Source organism: Stomoxys calcitrans, chromosome 2, assembly GCF_963082655.1.
Source record: "Stomoxys calcitrans chromosome 2, idStoCalc2.1, whole genome shotgun sequence".
In the NCBI taxonomy this organism is placed as follows: domain Eukaryota; kingdom Metazoa; phylum Arthropoda; class Insecta; order Diptera; family Muscidae; genus Stomoxys; species Stomoxys calcitrans.
This window is the reverse complement of record NC_081553.1, coordinates 9653188-9671289: the sequence shown is the minus strand read 5'-3', so window position 1 is coordinate 9671289 and position 18102 is coordinate 9653188. Positions and strand designations below refer to the sequence as shown.

At 37.8% G+C, this 18102-nt stretch overlaps 1 protein-coding gene across 5 annotated transcripts in view; it reads left to right on the top strand.

Moving 5' to 3' along the window:
- The first annotated feature begins 908 nt into the window (after positions 1-908).
- The window catches only part of LOC106084331 (protein tolkin), a 145689-nt gene continuing 128495 nt past the window's right edge, over positions 909-18102 (top strand). The window contains exons 1-2 of one of the 5 annotated variants that reach the window (XM_059362450.1): positions 909-1224; positions 1960-2264. The gene's annotated coding sequence lies outside the window, so the exon portion shown is untranslated. Of the gene's footprint in view, positions 1893-1959; positions 2265-18102 lie in introns of all 5 variants that reach the window. The other 4 variants (XM_013247935.2, XM_013247962.2, XM_013247944.2 and 1 more) reach the window with 4 other exon arrangements.

Here is an 18102-nt window from a genome sequence, read left to right as displayed (position 1 = left end):
TACTAGTTTGCGCCATTTTTCATTGTTTGTATATGTATCGTTCTTGACTATAATAAACCCACACACATCCAAAACTCCTTGACAGATAGTGTACTACTTCGCGAAAAAAAATTGTACTCAGCTGTTTACGGTACACTACCCGGTCATTTTGTCATGGTATGTCCATAGTGACATGGAACGGATTAATATCTGCACTCTCTTTTCAACCTAACCTAACCTAATTAAAGCGTTGTCTACCAAAGGAATATTTTACTTGTTGAATATAATTTTGGTTTAGAGAAATTACTTACCAAATTCTAGTTTGTGAACTATTTGTAACTTACTAAATATGTGCAAAATGTATTTAACACCTTAATTTTTCCTTATAGTAGTCAAAACTTACCAAATTATATTAAAATTGACTTACTCAATTGGAATAAATTTTTTAATTAATTCTATGAACCACTTTTTTTCTGAGTGTAGGTATGTATTTATAAAAAAAAAATAAAAAATATCTAAGTTTTTTTTATAAAAATTAAATTTAATCAGTCAGTTTCTAGTGACACTTAAAGACTATTTTAAATTGATAAATACAGCTTAAACTAAGTTTAAATAAAGGTTTTTATCTATTCCATTGCTTCTCATTGATACACATATATACTATGTGCATATTTGATTCGAATAACTGATTTTAAGCCTAAGTCGCGTTTTTTTATATTTCATTATTCTCCCTTCGGTTTGAATCCCATTTGTTACATCCCTGGTTTGAAGCAGACTCCGTTCATTACACACGGTGCTGTTATGTTTGATGTGCATGTTGCGAGGATGCTGGCTGAGTTTTGTTGTGTTGTTGTCGTTTGGAGCAACAACCATATTCGGCTGCTGTGATGGTCCATTCGGGATGTTCTTGTCTGGATTGTCTTCGTCGTCGTAGTCATAGTCGTTCGTTGGCAAACATATGAAAGTAGGAGCGCTGAACCGTTGTTTCAGTTGAGTAACGAGACGAGAACCCAACGGTAACGGTTACGGATTATAGAGAAGACAAAGACAAAACGACAAGAGATTCCTCAAATTACACACGATGGGCGACTATTGAATGAAAGTGAAGACAACACAAGAGTTATTAAATTGTTTTGATACTTTCGGTTGCATTAGTGTGTGCGAGTGATTATGTGCATTTAGCAATTTGAGGTTTTTCTTTGCCCCTTAAGACAAACAAACCTACTACTACTACTACGTCCAAACGTAATAATTTACAAGAGCAAAAAAGCAAACGGGAGATAAGAATAAAAGACGCGCGCGAATTAAGCAACAAAGAAAATAGCAAAAACAACTAGCAAGTGATACAAAACATTACACCAACATACATATACACACACCCAATTGCTAAAACCCACACAGAACAGCCAGCTAGGCACTTGCAGCCACAGTAACAGCAGCGACATCGATGCATGGACCAATGCGTGTTTGTTAAGGGAAAGGAGTTTTGGGTTGCACGCCATCTAACCACGAGAATAGTTAAGGGTCGCGTGAAGACGAGCTAAAGCAAAACTAACGGTAACTATTACAACTTCGTACAAGCATAGGATTGTTCAACAAATCACTACTGTTTTTATCTCCTGTGCTAGTGAGTGCAGTTTTTCTAAGATTGTCTATCCGTCTGCATGGTTGGTTGTTGGTTTGTGCGTGAGTGTGTGTGTGTGTGTCAGTGACTTGCAACGCAATACCAAACGGAAAACGGAAGTGCTTCGCCATTCCTCAAAGTTTTGAACGGAAAACGCATCGCTTCTCCTGGCCGTGTGATTCTGCTACAGCAACAACCGCTGCTATTTGAGTTCACTCGACCGTGGAGTTGTATTTGAATTTCGCTGCTTTTTGATTTTCCTCGCGCGCGTTTTCATGTGTGTGTTTGTGTGAGTACGCGCGAATAACTGTGTTCTTGTTTTCGCAAATTATAACCGTTATTTGATTTATTAACAGTGAACTGTGCACTACGTGTAAAAGATAAATAAAAATCCAAATGTAAAAAAAAGTTCTATAGTGTTTTTCTCGGAATTTTTTAGAACTGTTTGTTTTTTTTTCGTGTCGAGTACAGTGAGTAAGTGGTTTGTTGGGTGCTTCATGTGCACTCATATCAACAACAGGCAAATTAAATTTTATTATGTGCCATGTTTAAGTGTTTGATTCGTACACATCGAAATTAAATTATACACACACACATCAGTTTTTTGTTGATGATGTTGTGAAGATCCCTTAGTACGGTGTTTTTTAATATTAGCACAGAGGTGAGTACCTTATAGATAATTTTGTTGTACTGTTAATTCATGCTGATATGTATTAAAATAATTTCAATACTATTTTTTTTTTGACAGCAGTGTGCGAATTTATAGAATTTAAACATAAAGATTAAAAAAACGAAATGTTTATTTCAATTGAAATGCGGAACATATGCATATGTCGGTACTCGAATATATAGCTTCAGGGAATATTGAGGAATTTAACATCATTGTTTACATCTTTTTAATTGGCCAAGCCAATTTTTCACAGATTATTTTATATTTACTACTGAGTTATTACTTTTGAAAAATAATTAAATTATTTTTGGATACTCGAAAGTACAGAATGCATAGGTTGTAGTTATCAGTATTTCACAAAAAAGCGTAAAACTTTCAATGTAGACCAAATTTTTTTAAAAATATAAATCATGAACTAATTTTGGTCAGCAACAAAAACACGATTTTGTTATAAAAATTTTTGGTCAAGTAACTGGGAGAAACATCCAAAACCCAAACAATATGTGACTCCACTGAAAATTCGGATGATGTAAAGTACAAATCGGGGGAGAGTACAAAGGGAAGAGGTCATAACAAGAAAAAACCCTTAGCCCCAGGAAGCGCAGTTTGGTCTGGCCAGACCAATTTTGACTTTAATGGCTTTCCTACCATCAATTCTTTTTTTTTAATAAAAAGGAAACTTAATGTATAAGTAAAATTAAAGGTTCTAAGTACATACATATTGCAAATTCTGGTACGGTCGACCGATTTAAAGCATTTATTTACATTTTTTACCTTAAAATCAAGAAATAAAATAAAACAAAAATATAAAATTTGTTCATAGCTCTAAATATTTTATATATTTTTATACCCTCCACCATAGGATGGGGGTATACTAAGTCATTCGTCTAAAACCCCATAAAGTATATGTATTCTTGATCGTCATGACATTTTAAGTCGAACTAGCCATGTTCGTCCGCCCGTCCGTCCGTCTGTCTGTTGAAAGCACGCTAACTTTCGAAGGAGTAAAGTGTGTAGAGCTCTAGTGTAGGTTAGTTGGGATTGTAAATGGGCTATATCGGTCCACATTTTGATAAAGCTGCCATGTAAACCGATCTGGGGTCTTGAATTCTTGAGCTGCTAGAGGGCACAGTTCTTATCCGATTTGGCTGAAATTTTGCATGAGGTGTTTTATTATGACTTCCAACAACTGTGCTGAGTATGGTTTAAATTGGTTGATAATCTGATATAGCTGCCATATAAACCGATCTGGGGTCTTGATTTCTTGAGCCACTAGAGGACGTAATTATTATCCGATTGGGCTAAAATTTTGTGTGAAGTGTTTTGTTATGACTTTCATCAACTGTGCTAAGAATAGTTCAAATGGGTCCATAACGTGATATAGCTGCCATATAAACCGATCTGGGGTCTTGACTTCTTGAGCCTCTGAGGACGCAATTATTATCCGATTTGGCTGAAATTTTGTATGAGGTGTTTTGTTATGACTTTGAACAACTGTGTAAAGAATAGTTCAAATTGGTCCATAACCTGATATAGCTTCTTGACTTCTTGAGCCACTAGAAGGCGCAATTATTATCCAATTTAGCTAAATTTTGTACAACGGCTTCTCTTATGACCTTTAACATACGTGTTGAAAATGGCATGAATCGGTTTATAGCCTAATGCAGCTCCCCTATACACAATGACTTCTACTATGGACCCCAATATTTAGTTCAATTATGGTTCGAAATGAACCATAACTTGATATTGTTCTAATAACATAGCAATACTTTTTTTTTATCCTTTGTTTGCCTAAAAAGAGATACCGTGGCAAGAGCTCGACAAATGCGATCCATGGTGGAGGGTATACAAGATTCGGCCCGGCCATACTTAGCACGCTTTTATTGGTTTATTTATGTGTTTATACCCTCCACCATAGGATGATGGAGATCACGATAGTGGTCGCACGTAGGTGAGCAAGCTCGTTCCGGTCCAAACGACCGATCGCCGCGGGAACAGGGTGGCCATTGATTATTTAAAGGCGCCAATAACTCGCCTAAGTGTATTTGTGCAAGATCCACTGCCGCCTGGTCTCTCACTGAGACTCTCCGCTCGATACCGGTGATTGTCCGTTGCAGATTCTCCGTATATTGCATTCCACTATCCGTAACCTGTGCACACGCCCGGTAGCTCGCAGCTAAGCTTCTCGTGACTGCAATGAACATGACACAAATTGGAGCTCAATGTTCCAGCCTGTGTGGTGCTCACAGCTATCCCGTGACGGGGGTTGCTAATTGAGGATTGCAAGTGGAGTTTTATCAGTTCAGATTTGGATATACCTCCCATATAAACCGATCGCCCGATTTCCTGTGCCTCTAGAAGCCGCCGTTGTTGTGCAATTTGGCTGAAGTAACGTACGGAAGGTTCTTTTGGGACTTCTACTAACCATGCCTAATCGGTCATTAACCTGATATAGTTCCCATATAAACTGATCTACTGATTTGGCATCTTAAGCCGCTGAAAGGCGAAATTGTTATAGGATTTGTCTGAAAATTTTGCACGGAGTGTGTTGTAAGGACTTCCAACATCCATGAGAAATATTTTCTAAATCGGTCTGTAAGCTGATATAGCTTCCATATCCCGACTTGTCTTCTACGGCTCCTAGAGATTAAATTGGCAGAATATTGTTGTTTTCTTAACTATTTTCCCATAATTTCGTTTGCTTGAAAACAACTAAAATTAAAAGATGAGCTAAAAATAAAAAGTTTTTAGAACTAGAAAGAAATTAAAAAAAAAATCATTCAAATGTTATAGCTCTCTTTAAGTTGTAGTCTGCCCAGATCACTTCCGTGTAGAAAAAAATGTTCGCCCATCCTAAGGCTAAGGATTTTTATACCCACCACCATATGATAGGGGGTATATTCATTCAGCCATTCCGTTTGCAACACATCGAAGTATCCAATTCCTACCCTACAAAGTGTATATATTACGGATCTTTCTAAAATTCTAAGACTATTTAAAGGATGTCCGTATGCCTGTTCATTCGTCTGTGTGTCTGTCAGTTGTAATCACGGTACAGATTTTGAGATATTGAGCTCAAATTTGGCAAAGTGCCGTATTTCTTCCACACGCATGTAAGTGCCCGAATGGGCCAAAACGGACTATATTTTTATATAGCTGACATATAGACCCATTCAGGATCTTAAGCCCATTACAGACGAATTACCGATTCAGGATCTTAAGCCCATTACAGACGAATTAACTGTTCGATTTCGCTGAAATTTGCGCCATTGAGCTTTATTAGGCCCATCGATCTCTGAACCAAATATCGTCAAGATCGGAACATATTTGGATATAGTTGCCATATAGACCGATCTGACGATTTTGGGTCTTAGGCCCATAACAGGCAAATTTATTATCCGATTTCGCTGTAACAGTGAGTTCAGTTACACCCTTGGACATCCATGTCAAATATGACCATGATCGGGCTAGATATTGCTGTCATACTGGCATCGGTCTGTCACTCGGTAAATAAAAAAGTCAAATAATATAAGTGAAAACCCTAAAAAAGACAAGTAAATAAAAAATAAAAAAGATAAACATATTAAAAAAAATATCAAAAACATCAAACAAATATAATCAAGAAATAAAACCTACAAACAATATCACATGCAAAAAATCGTCGTATAGTCGTAGTCAAAGTATCTCATGCCTCATGCCAAGAAGGAATCATCAGCGGGCTTTGTCATATATAGTCCTATCAAGTAAAAATTATAAATATATAAAAAAACCTAAGAAATAATAAAAATATATGTGCAAGCACTTAACTCAATAGTCAGTTACCCACCAGCGGACTCAAACACTATGCTCAACCGAATCACAATATGAACTAAGCACAAACCACAGAAAACCTAACACTCTCAACCAATCAGGTACATGAGAGAATTAGAGGGAGAGCGGAAAAGCTCAGAAAAGTCAAATCAAGCAAGAGAATCGCATCAAAATGCGAATATCAATCCGTCTCCTAAAGAGAGGATTGTAAGAGAGCAATCCACCATTCGTAAATGACTAACCTAACAATATACACTATCAAAGGAATAAAGAGAGCCTTCGCCATCATCGGTAAATGAGTGACTTTACAAAAAATACACCATTATTTGTAAAGGAATTGAGTAAAAGAAAAACCTACCGAAATACGCCATCATTCGTAAAGGAATAAGGAGACCCCTCAACAGCCCTAACTCGGGAGAGTTGCATAAAATGAACAATGCGAACGAAATCACTAAATGGCATCAAATACACCGCGAATAAGAACAACCCCCCTCTAAATAAATCCCTATAACTACTGTAGTCTCTCTAATTCCACCGTGCCAATACTATGCCGTCATGTTAGTGGTGTTAGTGAGTTATGCTATCTCCAATAGTCCATACATGAGTAACGCCGGTCCATGTGGCAGCTATATCCAAATCTGGACTGATATGGGCCCAAAACCTTAAATCGAGCGATCGGTCCTTATGACAGCTATATCCAAATCTGGACCGATTTGAGCCTAATTGCAAAAAAAAATCGAAGAGCCCAACACAACTCACCGTCCCAAATTTTGGCGAAATCGGTCTTTTATGGCCCCAAAACCTTAAATCGAGAGATCGGTCTATATGGCAGCTATATCCAAATATAAACCAATCTGGGTAAAAATAGAAGAATAATGTCGAAGGACCCAACACAACTCATTGTCCTAAATTTCGGCGACATCGGACAATAAATGCGCATTCTATGGGCCCAAAACCTTAAATCGAGCGATTGGTCCATATGGCAGCTATATCCAAATCTGGACTGATATGGGCCCAAAACCTTAAATCGAGCGATCGCTACATATGGCAGCTATATCCAAATCTGGACTGATTTTGGCCAAGTTAAAAAAGAATGTTTAAGGGCTTAACATAACCCACTGTCCCAAATTTTGGCAAAATCGGACAATAAATGGGCCTTTTATGGGCGCAAGACTTTAAATCGAGAGATCGGTAAATATGTCAGCTGTATCCAAACCTGGACCGATGTGGGCCAAATTGAAGATTTCATCAAAATCGGATAATAAATGTGGCTTTTATGGGCCTAAGGTCTTTAATCAACGGATCGGTCTATATGACAGCTATATCCAAATCTGGTCCGATCTGGGCCAAATTGAAGAAGGAAGTCGAAGAGCCTAACACAACTCATTGTCCCACATTTCAGCAAAATCGGATAATAAATGTGGCTTTTTTTGTACAACGGCTTCTCCGACGACTTTCAACATACGTGCCAAATATGGTCTCAATCGGTCTAAAGTCTGATGGAGCTCCCATATAAACCGATCTCCCTTTTTTAATTCTTGAGCCCCTAAAGTACTCGATTCTTATTCGAATTGGCTGAAATTTTACAAAATTGCTTCTACTATAGTCTCCAACATTTAATTCGATTATGGTTCGAATCGGACCATAACTTGATTTAGCTCCAATAGCATAGCAATTATTTTGTTTAATCCTTTGTTGGCCTAAAAAGAGATACCGGGAGAGGACTTTACTAAATTTGTTTTTATAATATCTCAAGAGCGAAAAAATTTAAAAAATATTACTGTATCCTGATTCGGTCCTTGCCAGCGAGCCAAATTTACTCGAAAGGGTATGTCAGTGGTTTTGCACTTATCTGATGGTTTTACCCATATAAAATGTTTTTTAAGGTAATAAAGGAGATATCTTATGATGGTGATGAGGGTAGCCAAGCAAATTTGCTTTTTTTTCTATTCATTATACAAATACACTATCCTATAAAGTTGAAATTAGTTTGTTAGTGAATGCATAAGGCCATGTGCTGGATCACTGACCTATAACTCCATTCATTCTGCCTGTGGGACACATTGATGAATGGAGGGCTGCGTGTCGATGCAACGTCGGCTCCAAGATATGCACATATCATTCGGGATCTTTTGATGTATCGCCATAAGCTTTAATTTATTTTGCTAATTGACTTTGTCCATACCCATTGAGACTGACAAAAAAAGCGAATTAACAAATAAGCTCACAATAAAGTTTCCCAAGAATATTCATTAATGTCTGACCCTTGACTGGTCGTATTATTTTTCACAAAACAAAACGAAATGAAAGACAACAATTAAACGCTTATTTATTTAGCGACTGATAAGAGGCAATTTTTCACTTTATACTAACTTTGTTGTTTAGATCAAGGTCAGCATATGCCGTGTCTCAAGCCCCGGCCATAGTAATCATTCAAATCAAATTGTTGCTCTTCTAGGGCACACTGCTGTATTAGAAGAAGGAGACCCACAAACGACTACTACTAAGACGATATGATGCCTGAGTAATATTAGAAATGTGATGATAGAATATTTATTGTCATTGCTACTGCTGTGCTAGTACTAGCAGTAGCTGTAGCTGTGCTGGTTTTTTTTTTTGATCGTTCTACGTACGCTTTTCTCAGCAGTGTTGGGTTCTTATCAGTTCTATGTGACCATCCATTCCATGTTGTCCCATACTCGTGGACATGTTAGTAGTAGTCTGCATTACTTATTGTACTCTCCTCCACCTCCACATACAAACATGATGTGCCTAGAGTTGTAGGAAACTAGATTATTCTCTGCTCTGGCATGGTGGTGTGCTATCATATTCCTATCTATTGAATAGATGCTGCTTGTTTGTAAGCAAGTCTGCTTATATTCATCAATAAATTTGTTGACAATACAAAATGTTTTATAGTCAGAGCATTATATGAATATGAACCGACCATCTATCTCATAGCACACAACACATTAATTTACAGTGAGTGTCGCATGCATAGACTTAGGATGGATTTTGTTTAATATGCCATGAGAGAGAGTTGTGTTGTACACCTACATACCTTTCCTTTGTTTCAAAATATCTCAAATAGAGTTGATTGATTTTTTTTGCATTTATTAATTTAATGAATGCCTAGAAACAAGAGAAAAATCATATATTTATTGTGAAGTAGTATAAAGAACAGTCAAATATCCTTCTTAAGAAATAATCAAAAAATTAAGATAAAATAAATGTTTTTTTAAATAATTAGAATAAACTTTAGGATATAGTAGAAATTAATAATACGTGGTTTGCCTTTTATATTTCGGGATTGCAAATTGCAAATTTTTCCCATTCCACTTCCACATTCCACTAAGGAACAGGGGCAAACTTCTCACATATCTATGAGTGCAGTCCGATTCAAAGTTCAATGAGGCGTGTCGTAGTGCCTCTTTGAAGGTGATTAGAGATTAGAAAACAAAACAAGTAAAAGCGTGCTAAGTGCGGCCGGGCCGAATCTTATATACCCTCCACCATGGATTGCATATGTCGAGTTCTTTGCGCAGTATCCCTTTTTAGGCAAGCAAAGAAAAATGAATAAGGACGGAGGAGAAGGAGCTTTATCAAGTTATACTCCGATTCGGGGCTCAAGAAGCATAATCGGGAGGTCGGTTTATATGGGAGCTGTATCAAGCTATAGATCGTTTCAGACCATATTGCACACGTATGTTGAAGGCCATGGGAGAAGCCGTTGTACAAAATTTGTGCCAAATCGGATGAGAATTGCACTCTTTAGAGGTTCAAGAAGTCAAATTCCCAGATCAGTTTATATGGCAGCTATATCAGGTTATGTACCTATTTGCGCCAGACTCATCACAGTTTTTGGAATCGGATGAGAATTGCGCTCCCTAGCGGCTCAATAAGTTAAGATCCAAGATCGGTTTATATGGAACCCATACCAGGTTATGGACCGATTTGGACCACAAATGTTGAAAGTGATACCAAAACACCATGTGCAATATTACAGCCAAATCGGATAAGAATTGCGCCCTCTAGAGGCTCAAGAAGTCAAGACCCAAGATCGGTTTATACGGCAGCTATATCAAAACATGGACCGATTTGGCCCATTTACAATCCCAACCGACCTACACTGATAAGAAGTATTTGTGCATTGTTAACTATTTCGAGAGAACCGGTTAACAAATGGCCATTTTATTGGTGTATTACTCCAAATCGGACGAAATGAAATTCACCAGTAATATTGAGAGTCATAAGAAAGTCCTTCCTAGCAAATTTCAAGAGAATCAGTCTGCAAATGACCATTTTATTGCTGTATATATATGGGAGCTATATCCAAATCTGAACCGATTTCTATGAAATTTACCAGTAATATTGAGAGTCATAAGAAAATAATTCCTTCCAAATTTCGAGAGAATTGGTTAACAAATGACTATTTTATTGCATTATTACTGCAAATCGGACGAACATATATATGGAAGCTGTATCCAAATCTAAACCGATTTTTTCCAATTTCGATAGGCTCTCTAGAGGCTTTAGAAATCAAGACCACAGATCGGTTTATATATTAGCTATAACAGATTTGAACCATATTTATCGCAGTTGTTGGAAGCCATAACAAAATACTTCATGCCAAAATTCAGACAAATGGGATGAGAAGTGCGCCATCTATTGGGTCAAGAAGTCAAGATCCAAGATCGGTATATATGGCAGCTATATCAGGTTATGAATCGATTTCAACCATACTTAGCACAGTTGTTTGCGGCCTCTATATGATTAAGACGTCAAGACCCAAGATCGGTTTATATGGCAGCTAAATTAAAACATGTAACGATTTGGCTCATTTACAATCCCAACCAACCTACACTAATAAGAAGTATTTGTGCAAAATTTCAAGCGGCAAGCTTTACTCCTTCGAAAGTTAGCGTGATTTTGACAGACTAGACCCACATAAAAGATTATATATACTTTATGGGGACTTAGACGCATATTTCGAGGTGTTACAAACGGAATGACGAAATTAGGATATCCCCATCCTATGGAGGAGGGTATAAAAAGATAAATAGTATCGAATGGAGCGATTAACGATGGTTTCCCAGCTCTGTTTCCTTTTCCATTACAGAAAATTCTTCGATAATAAAGCTTGACTGGATAGAGAAATGAAACGAAGGTCTGCAGAATCTTGTATATAAAATTCAATTTGTGTTTGTTTGTTTGTTTGTCGGTTTGTTTGTTTGTTCCGTATAGACTCAAAAACGGCCGAACCGATTACCTTAAAACTTTCACAGATTGTGTAGGTTGGTCTGGAAGGAAGCATAGGCTATATAATTTTTTGATATCGGGAGGGGGGGCGGACCCTCCCCTTTACCCCCAAAGTACTACCCAAAAATAAAAGCGTAGAGTCTTTGAATTTGAATTTCATAATAAAATTTGAGTCCAAGTACCTAGCGGGCCGCCCCAGCCCCCAGCCCTTTAAAATAGGTTTATTTGACGATCATGACAATATGGGACACAAATCAAAGGTATTCGGGAGTAGATTACCACTATGGATAGGAAGTAGGAATAGGTTTTATAATTTTTTGATAACCGAAGGGAGCGGACCCTTCACCGTTACCTCAAAATCAAAACCCAAAATCACAAGTGGACCGATAAGGAAAATATGGGTACCAAATGAAAAGTATGCGGGAGTCGATAAAGAATCTGACATTACAAATTCATGTCGAAGTATAGGGGGTAACCTCACCCCCACAAAAACGCCCAAAATGAGCACATTAGCCAATCACGGATATATGGGACTCGGTTTGTTTGTTCCGTATAGACTGAAAAACGGCAGAACCGATTTTCTCGAAATGTTCGCATATTGTGTAGGTTGATCTGGAAGGAAACATCGGCTATATAATTTTTCGATATTGGAAGGGGGTTGTGCCAAAAATACAACCCAAAATCAAAAATGGACCGATCGGGACAATATGGGTATCAAATGAAAGGTATTGGAGAGTAGAACACGAATATGGTATTAAAATTTGAGTCTAAGTACCCATCGGGCCTCCCCAACCCCAAAATTCCCCCAAACTGACATATTGGACGTTCATTTCAATATGGGGCTCAAATGAAAGGTATTCGGGAGTAGATTTCGAATCTGGAATACAAAATCAGATCGAAGTATAGGGGGCCATGCCACACCTCAAAAACGCCATTAGACCCATTATGATCAGATGATACATGGCTGAAGCGATTTTCTTAAAATTTTCATGGACTGTGTACGTTTGTCTGGAAGGAAACATAGGCTTTATAATTGTTAGATATCGAATGGAGGCGGACTCCAAAAATGCCAACCATATCCGAAAGTGGTCCGATAGGCATAATAAGGGTATCAAATGAAAGGTATTGGAGATCAAAAAACGAATTTGGTATTAAAATTTGGGTGCAAGTACCCAGCGGTCCCTCCAACCCCAAAAATCCTCTAAACTCCTCCTAAGTTCATGTCAATATGGGACTCAAATGAAAAGTATTATGCTGTAGATTACAAATATGGCATAAAACATTAGGTCCAAGTAATGGGAGAGCAACCACCCCCAAATACCCCCAAATGGGCTTATTAGCTGACCATGGCTGTATGGGATTCAAATGAAAGGTATTTGGTAGTAGATTACGAATATGACATTAAAAATTACCGTTCAAGTCAAGGTGGCACTTTTCCTCCTAAAGATACGTCAAATGGGTTATTTGACCCATTATAACAATATGGGACTCAAATGAATTGTATTTTAGAATAGAAAACGAATTTGATATCCAATTTTGGAGCCAAGTGTTTTGGGGTATGCCCTAATGCGCCCCCTAAACTGAACTTAATTTCTGTTGGGAGAAAAGAACGAATTTGCCCCAAAACACCCTCAAAATCGTTCATGTTTACCGGCCATGGCAATATGGGGCTCAAATTAAAGGGATTTGGAAGTGCAGCACTAAAAAGCAATTCTCATTAGCCTAATTTTTGAAAACACCTGGAACCTAGCAGGGCAAATTTCTCACGCATCACTGAGTGATTTCCGATTCAAGTTTAATCTCAATGATAAGGGCCCTTTTTATAGCCGAGTCCGAACGGCGTCCCGACACCTCTTTGGGGAAAATTTTTTAAATGACCATGCATGGCATTGTATGTCGCAAATGTCGCCAACATTAAGAGGGGATAACCACCGCTTTGTCCGATGTTCTCGGCAGGCACAATGGCACGAATTCGATATCCGCATACAGGGCGAAGTGTCCCCACCCTAAAAAGATATTAGAGAGTTAAAGAAGGCGCAGCGGAGCGGGCCCGGTTCGGCTAGTAAAATCTCAGATTTTCTCAGTCACTTATTATATCGATAATATTTTCCAATGGTAACATCCAGTACCGTCTGCTTATTCCAGTAGTAGCGATCCTTGGCAAGCATATTTTGGTGGGCAAGGTCGTTCCGGTGCATAGACCAGATTGACGGCGAAAAAATGAATATGAATGAAACAAATAAAATAAATGTTGTTCATAGTTCTTTTATTAAAGGCAGAAAGTCTTCAACGACCGATGTTTTAAAGCACAGTGGTTAAAAGTGACTTAAAGTATGAAATAAATCATTTTTAGCTGGTCCATAAAATTCCTTTAATCAACATATGTGTATGCTTGACGCTCGGTGTATAGAAAACATATTCTGTATGGTGTAGATGTGTGTATGCAAGATTTTGTGTCAGCTGTCTGTATTGGCACTTGCACTTACTTGCCGTTGGTTGTGTGGTGGCCCGGGTGGTGGTGTAGTTATTTATTTATTTGTTGTGATACTGTTGTTTATTGTGGTACTTTTTGAGCTTATCTCTGTTCCCAGCAACAAGCATTTTAGCTTGGACAGCGTCTATCTCTGCTTCCTTCCCTTCCGGACCATTGTCTTTGATGTTCATGACTGACATTCTTTCTATATGATCGACTTTGAGTGTGTGTGTGTGTGTGTGTGCAAGTGTTTGTCAATGTATCTGTCAGTCATGCTGTCTTCTTTAAGTAATGTTTGAGTTTGGAATAAAAGAAAGCAGAAAGAAAAAAAAATATTGCCCTCATATCGCGCCGTTGGAACTCAGTCGAAAATCAATGATGCTTTGATGTTATTCTTATTGCAATCCATCCATCCGTCAACACACTTGCTCTGTGCCCGGTCCATTTAAAAATAACAAACGACACGTTTTTCTTTGCATTCTCGGTCGTTTCTCCCTTACTGTCGCTAACTGTGAAGATGACGTTGTTGTTGATGCACATATATTGGAAGCGTTTTTTGTTGTTGTCATCGTAGTAATCTGCAAGACCACGATGTTTGTTTGGCTTTAGTGGTCTTGTTGTCCTTCCTATAAGTAGTCATTTTTTGCAACCACACATGGATGTGAGTGAGTGGGTGTCTTGAATTGTTGCCATGTACATTTTGAAATGAACAATTCAAATTTTTGTTTCGAAACACCAGCATTTACTTTACTTTTTATACCCTACACCACCACTGTGGTACAGGGTATTATAAGATTGTGCATTTGTTTGCAACGCTAAAACGGAGAAGAGTTAGACCAATTAATAAGTTCATCGGTCGTCTCAGAATCACTTTCTGATTTGAATTGACCATGTCCGTCCGTCCGTCTGTCCGTCCGTTCGTCTGTTTTTTTTCAAGCGACCTGCACACAATTTGGCACGGATTGTTTTTTTGTTGCTGATTTTAACATATCTGCAAAATTTCATCAAAATCGGTTCAGATTTAGATATAGCTCTCATATATATGTATAGGCCGATTTTCACTTAAATGGCCGTAGTAGCTACAATTTTCAACCGATCTGAACAAAATTTGGCATGAATTGTTTTGTTACCGATTTTAACATATTTGCAAGATTTCATCAAAATCGGTTCAGATTTGGATATAGCTCCCATGTATATGTATCGCCTGATTTGCGCTTATAAGGCTGTAATAAACACAATTTTCAACCGATCTGCACAAAATTTTGCACGGATTGTTTTGTCACTGATCTTAACATATCTGCGAGATTTCATCAAAATCGGATGTAGCACCCATACATTTTTATCGCCGGAATTGCACTTTTATGGCCTTAGTAACAACAATTTTCAAACGATCTGTTTGAAAGTCGGTTCAGGTTTAGATATAGCTCTCAAATACATATATATTTGTATATTGCAGGATTTGAGGCCACCGTAGCGCAGATGTGAGCATGTGCGATTTTCAACGGTGGTTATCCCCTCCTAGAGCTGGTGACATTTGTCATCTAATCACCTGTGGCATGCCGTTCGGATTCGCACTCATTGATATCAGAGAATCATCCACGATGTTCCTTAAACCAATGTAACCTATGAACTAATGATCAGGCTTGTAGCCATATATTAATTTTGAAACCCACCACAATAGAATGAGGGGTATACTAACCTAGTCATTCCGCTGCGAACCCATAAAGTGTATATATTCTTGATCGTTTGGACATTTTGAGTAAATCTAGCCATGTCCATCCGTCTCTCCGTCTGTCAAAATCACGATAGCGGTCGAATTCATAAAGCTAGCCGCTTGAAATGTTGCACAGATACATGTGATTGATGTAGGTCGTTGGGGATTGCAAATGGGTCATATCGGTCAAAATTTGGATATAGCTCCCATAAAAGCCGATCTCCCGATTTGACATATTTAGCACCCAGGAGCCGCAATTGTTATTCGATTGGGCTGAAATTTTGCATTTGGTGTTCTGCTACGACGTCTAATGACCGTGCCAAATACGTTTGACATCGGTCTATAACCTGATATAGCTCCTATATAACTCGACCTCCCGATGTGACATTTTTGTCCAATTTGGCTAAAATTTTGCACGAAGTGTTCAATTACTTCTTCCAACAACTGTGCCGACTACGGTTGAAATCGGTTTGTAAGTCATAGATCTCTCGATTATCCTTGTTCGGTTTCTATATGCTTTCAGTTTTGCCTGGTTAGGCAGAATTTTGGTACGTAGAGTCAAATTATCCATTTCAACTAATTTTATTTTGTGTCAACTTTATGCACAATCCATGGTGGTGGGTTTCAAAGATTCATCCCGAGCGAACTTAGACCTTTTTTAATATATAAACCATGCTTGAATATAGGAACCATCAAATGCAACAATACACTTAAAGGATTTTCAAGAAATTTCTCTCCCTAGAATTTTGAGACAAAATTTTTTTTGAATTTCTACAAAAAATTTCAATTTTCTACCAAAAAATTTACTTATATGACGGGAAAATTTTAATACCCTCCACCATAGAATGGGGGTATACTAATTTCGTCATTCCATTTGTAACACCTCGAAATATTCGTGACAATGATTCAAATCGGTTGATAGCCTGATATATATAAACCGATCTCTCAATTAGCCTTCTTGAGCTTCTAGAGGGCGCAATTTTTATTCAATTTGGTTGAAATTTTGCACATATGGTTTTGGTATGACTTTCAACAACTGTACCAAGTATGATCTAAATCAGCCCATAACCTGATATAGCCGTCATATAAAATGATATTCCAATTATAATTCTTCAGCCTTAGAGGGCGCAATTCTTATACAATTTGGTTGAAAATTTTGTATATATCGATTTGGTATGACAACTGTGCCAAATATGGTCTAAATCGGTTCATATCCTTATAAAGCTGTAATATAAGCCCATCTCTTATGTTTTTGAGCCTCTGGAGGGCGCAATTATTACTCGATTTGCCTGATTTGTACCACTTCTGTGGTACAGGGCATTGTAACTTAGTGAATTAGTTTGTAACACCCAAAAGGAAGAGATATGTATACCGATCGACTCAAAATCACTTTCTGATTCGATCTAGCTATGTCCGTCAGTCTGTCTGTCTGCCCGTCTGTCCGTCTGTCCATGTAAATTTGAGTACAAACTACAGGTCGCAATTTTTATCCGATCGTCTTCAAATTTGGCATGGGCGTGTTTTTCGGCCTAGAGACGAAGTCTATTGAAATTGGAAAAAATCGGTTTACATTTGGATATAGTTCCCATATATATGTTCGTCCGATTTGCAGTAGTACAGCAAAAAATGGTTATTTGCTAACCGATTTTCTCGAAATTTGGCAGGAAGGATATTCTTATGGCTCCCAACATTACAGATGAATTTCATTAAAATCGGTTCAGATTTGAATATAGCTCCCATATATATGTTCGTCCGATTTGCAGTAATAATGCAATAAAATGGTCATTTGTTACCCGATTCTCTCGAAACTTGGGAGAAAGGATTTTCTAATGATTGTCGACATTACTGGTGATTTACATGGATATCGGTTCAGATTTAGATATAGTTCTCATATATATCAATATAGCCCGATTTTCACTCCTAGAGTCACTGTAATCGCATTTATTGACCCATCTTGCCAAAAATTTTGCCAAACGTTCTCCTCCACGACTGCCACGTATCTGAGAAGTTTGCGGAAATCGGTTCAGATTTGGATATAGCTCCCATATATATGATCGTCCGATTTTGAGAAAGAAAGTGCTAATTTTTTAACCAATTCTCTCGAAATTTTTCATAGAAATCTGTTCACATTTAGACATAGCTGCCATATATGTATATAGATTTTCACCCCAAGTGCCACTGCAAGCGCATTGCTGACCAATCTTGCCAAAATTTTGCCCAACGCTTTCCTCGACGACTACCACATTATCTGAGAAGTTTGCTTGAAATCGGTTCAGAATTATATATAGCTCGCATATATGTGTTCGTCAGATTTCGGGTAATTTGCAGTAATGTTGTCATTTGTCAACCGTAGTTATTACAGTTTATTTAAACTAAGCATGAGGTATTTTGTTATAATTTCCAACTGTGCTAAATATGGTTCAAATCATAACGTGATATAGTTGCATATAAACCGACCTTGGTTGCCATATAAACCGATCTTGATGGACATCTTGAGCCTCTAGAGGGCGCCATTGTTGTCCGATTTGTTATATAAAGTCTTTTGTCTTGACTTCCAACTACTATTCCAAGTA